This window comes from Carlito syrichta, unplaced genomic scaffold (assembly GCF_000164805.1).
Source record: "Carlito syrichta isolate Samal-C Ts95f unplaced genomic scaffold, Tarsius_syrichta-2.0.1 Scaffold302386, whole genome shotgun sequence".
Classification (NCBI taxonomy): Eukaryota; Metazoa; Chordata; class Mammalia; order Primates; family Tarsiidae; genus Carlito; species Carlito syrichta.
In genome coordinates, this window is record NW_007246482.1 from 757,337 (window position 1) to 764,678 (window position 7,342).

The window sequence follows — 7,342 nt, forward strand, 5'->3', positions numbered from 1 at the left end:
TGGAGCCCACAGACACAAGCCCACCAACCCCAGCAGACTCACCTAGAATGCTGAGATTATAAGGACAGCTCTGATCCTGGGTTTGAAGCCTGGATCTGCCAGTACCAAGCTGTGAGATCTTGGGCAAGTCACTTAACCTCTTTGCACTCCAGTGTCCTCGTCTGTAAAATGGACAGGAAACCAACCCACGCTCACGGGGATGTTGTAAGGCTTGTACATGATGTTGTAGCACAGACAGGACACTAAACCTAGAAGGTGGCAGAGAACATGCATTTGTTAAATGTTAAATGGGCTGGGCTTGGTAGCTCAGCCTGTAATCTCAGCGCTTTGGGAGGCCGAGGTGAATAGACTGCCTGAGCCCGCGGGTTCGAGACCCGCCTGGGCAACTTGGTGAGACCTCATCTCTACAATAAATCAAAAAAATTAGCCGGGCGTGGTAGAGCACGCCTGTAATTCCGGCTACTCGGAAGGCTGAGGCGGAAGGATCGCCGGAGCCCAGCAGGTTGAGGCTGCGGTGGCTGGGAGTGTACCACTGCCCTCCAGTCTGGGCGACAGAGTGAGACTCCAACTTAAAAAAAAAAAAATGTTAAAAGGACATCTCGAGTGATTTTGGTTCTCAAAAGAATTGGAAGAGAAATAAACGTCAAGATTGGGCACTTAAGCTGGAGGCCATGAACTTACCTCGTGTGAACTTTAAGGGTTTCGGAACTTCATGCAACATTTTGTATGTGTTTCTGGAGGAAGGATCTGCATGTCCAAAGGGGCTGTGGCCTAGAAAAATCTTTGGTCACTGAGCTAGGTCAGGGCTGGCTGAGGCACTCAGCATCTTAGTCAGCTAGCACTGCCATAACAAAGTGCCATAGTCTGGGTGGCTTAAGCAACAGAAACTTATTTTTTTCACAGTTCTTGAGGCTGGGAGTCCCAGATGAAGGTTCAGCATGATTGGTTTCCGGTGAGGGCTCACTTCCTGGCTTGTAGACATGAAGCTTCTGCCTGTGTTTTCACGTGGCAGAGAGAGAGAAAACTCTCTGGGGTCTCTTCTTAAAAGGACACTGATCCTGTTAGATCAAGACCCCACCCTTTCACCTCACTTCACTTAAATTGCTTCCTTAGAGGCCTTATCTCCAAATATAGCCACACTGGGGGACTGGGCTTCAACATATGAATTTAGTGGAGAGATGGTCACAGTTTGCCCCATAGCAAAGTAAGGTGGGTTATTCTAGAGCCGGGTGAGGGCAGGTTTTGACCAGCAAAGGTGTTTCCTTGAGGCTTCTAAATAAAGCAAGGGCCCTCAGCTTCCCTGGCCTCAAGGATCCAACATGTCCCCCACCCCCAGCTGTCTCTCCCAAACTTCCCCCTCCTCCTGTTGTATCTCTCCAATCATAACCCAATACCATCTCCCCATGGCCACTTCTGGAAGCCCTGCCTGCAGCCTCCTAAGATGACGGTCTTAGGATTGTGAGAATCTGAGGAAGCCATCCCAAGAACCCTTTCAGCAGTGTCTGTCACACATAGAGCATTCGGTAAAGGTGAGTTCTGCACCCATGGGTCAGGGAGGAGGCAGTCACACAGCCCCTTCGCACTCCTGGATCCAAGGGTCTTGTCCCAGGGCTCACTGGAAGCAGCCCCCACCCGCCATGACTGTCTTTCCCAGTTGTTATAACCAGTGACCACAGATTCTTAAAGAGTGCTGAGTGTTCCTGCGAGTCCCAAATTTGGGTGTGCACCCCAAGTCCCAGATGAACAAAAAATCACATCTCATCTCACACATGCCTGGTATGACTGGCTTTCAACTACATGGACGATCATGTGAGCATAAAAGACAAATTCATTTCAAAGAGCTACAGAACTCAGAGCTGGACTTTTGCCATTGTGTATGTTTTCCTCAACCAATCATACTAAAAGTTTTGTGATAGCCAGTTGATTCAGTCCATGAATGAGTGTCTACCGTGTGCTGAGGACCCGGTGGAGAATAAGGCTGACATGCTCCCTGCCTCCCAGCATAACTAGATGTTGTATTCTCAGACAGGGGCAGGAACCATTGGTCTAATCCATCAAGTTAGGTCCAGGGCTCCTCCTTCAGTGCCAGGCAGTTTCTTCTGGTTTTAAAGGCTGCCAAGGGCAAAGTCTGGGTCCCCATGTCCCCTGACCCCTGGTCCCTTCTCGGAGTTATCAACATAGAAGGTATGAAACTGGGAGCCCTGAAGGCATGAAATCCACCCTCTCTTCCCCTGAGTCAGGACTCTCCCGGACGTTGCCTCTGAAGATGGAATGCTCACTATCCCCTCAAGGAAAACTGCTAATACATATATGGCCATTAGTATATTCTAATATGTCTCATCCTGAGTTGGCAGAGGCAGTACCTACACTGTCCATAATCCACTTGATTTGTTCTACTGAAGGGAGGGGAATCAGGGTCTTTGCTTGGTGCATGGGCTGCCCACTCGGGGCCTCGGCCTTGCTACCCCTCTCCTCCTTTGTGCCTAGGGACACAGCATCAGAACACTGGATTCTGGTCTGGAGCAAGGTGAGCATGCCTTCCTCCAGCTGTAGGGAAGCCTTATCAATGTCCCAGTCCCAAGATGCTGGGGGATGGAAGTGATTTACGGAGCCAATGCTTGTCCCTTCAGCAGGAAAAGGCTCACAAGCAGATCTTGCTCTGGAAAAGGAAGGCTCTGAGCCATAGTTCAGGGAGGGGGAGGGGGTCTGTCTGTGATCATTCAGCCCCGAAATGATGCTCATGATGTTGGCTTTCCAGGCCATTAATTCAAGGGCTCCATATCCCCCTCCCCCATGTTGCTGTCTGCTCTGGGAGATAAGCCCAGTTCCATTTAACCCTATTTATTCCCCCAAAGTGGCCTCCCTCTCTGTTAGCCAGGCGATTTAACCCCTTGGGTATGGAAGGCATCTGAGACAGAGAGATTGAGCTTGTGTGTCAGGAAGAGGATGTGCGGTTCACCTGGGTCCCAGCTCCAGAGCCTGATCCAGATCCTCCCTGATCTAAAATCCTGCTTCAGAAATCCTTGCTTCATAGGAGTCCTGGAAGCCCCTCACTGGCTCCCTCTCAGGTAGCCCAGTTTCCTCCAAGATGGTGGAACCAGGGTGGCCCTGGGAGGAGAGTCCCCCCGCCCCCCACACCTCTCTCTGTTGGGTGGCCATGATTCTTATCCCTCCCCACACACCCTCCCAGTCCTCAGTTTCTTAGTCACACGATACGGGTTTGGGCATCGGCAAAGAGGAGGGCTGTGGCGTGTCTGTCTCTTCTGTGTCCTGCTGGCTGGTCACTCTGCCCGCCTCTATCTCCCTGTTGCCCTCTCCTTAGCTTTCATTTTTATGCCTCCCCTGTCCCCTTTCTCCTTTGTACTCTCCTCTCTTCTCCTTTCAGTGATCACATAGGAGTGTTCTTGACTATTAGTCTCAGTGTGAGTGTGTGTGTGTGTGTCTGGTTTCTTGTGTTCGGGGGTTGTCAGGATGTGACTGACTCCTCATATACCTGTCCTTGTACTGCTATGTGTCCAAGTCTGTCATTTGGGTGACTCTGTTTATGTGAATAGACCCACCAGTGTCAGTGCTGGTTTCTTTATGTGTCTTGCATGTGACTGTTGTATGTGTATGTGTGTGCACGTGTGCACACGCATGTGTGTATGTGTGTGAGAGAGAGAGAGAGAAAGAGAGAGAGAGAGACCGAGACTCATTGTTTCATCCAGGCTGAAGTGCAGTAGCACAATCATGGCTTACCACAGCCTCGACCTCCTGGGCTCAGCTAATCCTTTCACCTCAGACTCCCCAGTAGCTGGGACTACAAGCGTGTACTACCACGCCCAGTTACTTTTAAAATTTTTTTGTAAAGATGATGTCTTGCTATGTTGCCCAGGCTGGTCTTGAACTCCTGGGCTCGAGTAATCCTCCCACCTTGGACTCCCCAAATGCTGGGATTACAGGCATGGGCCACCACACCCGCCCTCTTGCATGTGTGCTGGTTGTCCTTGACCTGTGTGTTGCTCTGTCAACCTGTGTAAATCTACCAATATCCTTGAATCTATAAGTTGGTCCTCATTTCCTGGTGCATCTATCTGTTGGCTTGTGTGTGTGTGTGGGTGTATGTATGTGTCATGATTCAACTTAGGTAGCCAGGCTGCTGCAAAATCCTTTCATGGGGGTGTCCCTCGAGGAGCTATTTAGAATTTGGAGGTCAATGGCTTCACCTGAGCACAGTCCAGCTCATGACCAGCTGGGTAAGTCTTCCTGTTTGTCTCTAGGGCTGCCTGGCAGGTCCTCTCCCCTTTGTCTTACCCCTGACCCTCATTTCTTTCCCTCCAGGTCTGCTCAGGACTACAAGAGTTAGGGACAGAAAGAGGTAAGGCAAAGACAGAATGTGTACATCCCAACTACTTGGCTATCAGATCCCATCAAAGGCTTTCCCCCACACTCCCCCCCCATACAATGAGAAATGTTCACTGGATACGGTAACAAACAAACAAATGAATAAATACTTGCTAGCACATGTGGGATGCTTAGCATGGGTGAAGACTTTTTTAAAAAAAATAGAGATGGGGTCTTGCTATGTTGCCCAGTCTGGTCTCAAACTCCTGGGCTCAAGGGATCCTCCTCCCTCAGCCTCCCAAAGTGCTGGGATTATAGGCATGAGCCACCATGCCCAGCCTAAGCATTTTTATACACATAATCTCATAGAATTCCCTTGATAATTCTATAAGGCTGTTATTATTATTTTCACATTTTAGTGATGAGGGAATGGAAGCGAAGTTAAAGAAGTGGCTTGATGTCATAGAGCTAGTACGTCACAGAGCAGGAGTTTCCAATAAGAGGTGGGCTGCTTGGGAGCTTGCCACACCTGCCTTCAGCCTGGGAGAGGCATTTACTACAAACAGTAGGAAGGTGGAGAAATAGGGTAGTTCCTTCCTCAACTGCTGGTATCTAATTACAGCCAGAGGGACTGGATCTGATTTCAAATGTCATCTCTTTGGACAGTGAAGCGGCAAAATACCAGCAACAACAACCAGGGAGAAAGGATGTAGGGCATGAGGAGGCCATCCAAGGCAGAGCACCCTGGAGAGAGCCCTAGGATTTCTGGGTTTCAGCCTGGCTTTAACCTGGACTCTGTGTGACCTTGAGCAGGACACTTCACTGCTCTGGCCTGGGTTTGCTTATCTGTTATGCACGGATGAAACTGAGGCTCTACCAGCTGTTTTAGGAATGAGTTAAACATCACAGAAAGAATAACCGGACTGAGTGCTTTCTGAGGTCCCTCTCAGACCCAAGAATTGGGGTGGGGATTGCAGGCAGAGACCATGTTTGTGGTCATCTTGACAGTTTCTGAAACAGCTGGAACAGAGTCACATGCATAGTCAGGGCTATGAAAAGGCTCACTGGCTGAAAGAATAAACGACCCCATTTCTCATTGGTGAAAGAACATCACAGCCCACCTTGGACCCTATGGCAATGAACATCATAAAGGAAAGTAAACACTCCAGTCTCCCTCACATCAACGCCATCTTAAGAAGCCCATGACCATCTTAAGGTCTAGGTGTGCATAGGGTGGAGGAGGCCCCAGAGAACACTACAAAAATACCAGTCTCTGCCAGATCATTTCACATGGACCAAGAGGATTTCCCTGGGAACAGAAGGGAGAGGATGGAGATTCAGAGGTAAAGATCTTTATCTACAGGAATCTTTAGTGAAAAGGCTCTCTCTCCCTCTGCTGCATTTGGGAACCAGGGTGGGGGAGGTGTCTCTGTATAGGGCAAATCTCTGGGATAAAGAATCAGTTCTATTTCAAAGCCTCTTCATCTCTGTGTTTGAGGAGGAAGAATTTCTTTCCTGTCTTTGTTCTGAGTCCTGTCATGCCTCGGGAGTGCCTGCACTTGGGGGGGCCCTATGGAGAGGACTGTCATCGTGGCTGGGGGCTGGGGGAAGAATTTCTGTCTTGGTGTCCTCCAGGCAGGAGGTAGGGGCTTTCCAGAGTTCCTGGGGGGAAATTAAGGGGATGGCTGGAGAGGGTCAGGAGAGTTCAGTGTGGCAGAGGTTCCCCCTCTGGAGAGAAGCCTCTTGGGGAGACTGTGCGAAGCTTAGGGTGGGAGAGTCGGGGGATAGAAAGGGAAGTCTGTCTGGTCCTGGCAGCTCCAGCTCGCTGGTCAAAGCCCTCAGGCCGCCCTACTTGTGCGCTGACGTGAGCTAATTTAGAAACACTGCAGGGGAGGAGGAGACTGGGGTTCCCAAAGAGAAAGGACCTCAGGAGAGTAGAGACTAGGGGCTCCTTCCTTTTTTGTTTTCTTCAGTTTCTCTGCCACTCCCATCCCCACCCCCATCCAGTTACAGCCGATACTTCTCTGTCCAGGCTGGGGCTGTCAGGTCGAACCGTGCTATTTACTGTTTAGGAGGAGTTCGGTCAGGAATCCAGCTGGAGGCCTTCGAAGGGACCCACGCAGAGCAACGGACCCACAAGGAGACGACTACAAAGGGACTCACACAGGCACAAACGCAGGCAACCCCGTTCGGGAACACCGCACACACGCAATCCAGCACACAAGCTCCGCGCGCACACGGACTCGAACGCGCACACCACCACACAGACACCGTTACCAAATCACTCTCGGAGACCACACAGATGCAGCCAGACGCAGTATCTATACAGTACGGGTCTTTGTCTCCGGGTCTCTCCCTTACTCGCGCTCACACACGTACCCCACTCCACAGAAACAGCCCGGTTTTCGGCGCCGGGGGCGGCCGTCGAAGCCGGCCCGAGCGCACTGCGCGCCTCCGCGCCTGGGCCCGCCGCGCTAGGAGCCCTTCTCTCCTCCCCGCCCCGCTGCGTCTGCGCCCCGCTTGGAGCGGGCATTTGCAGACCGGCCACGAGCCTGCCGAGAGGTGTCCTCACAGAGTCCTGCCTTCTTCAGAACCCCGAACGAAAAGAAAGCGAACAGCCAACCTTTCGCTTCCATTCTGCACGCATCTGGAGAGTGGTTGGTGACCCGCAGAATCGCTTCCATCGCGGCGTCCCGGGCGGGCGAAGACAGCCCTGGCGATGGAGACCGGGGCCGAGCTTCCTTGAGAGCGTTCCACGCCAGCTACTTCTGCCTTCAAGGGGTACTTGCGGCCAGACGGCTCGCTCTGCCAGAGGCCAGCAACTCTGCCCTACTGCCTTCTGGGTGCCCAGAGCAGTCCTTAGCCAGAGGATCCGGGGCCGCACAGCTCCCGGACTCTAGAGGGGGTGGTCCGGGGGCGGAGGACGGGAGCCCCCTCCCTCCCTGCGGCGGCGAGGTGGGAAGGGCCAGGATCAGAGCTTAGCACCTCCCCCAGAAATGCAGCACTTCACCCCCGACTC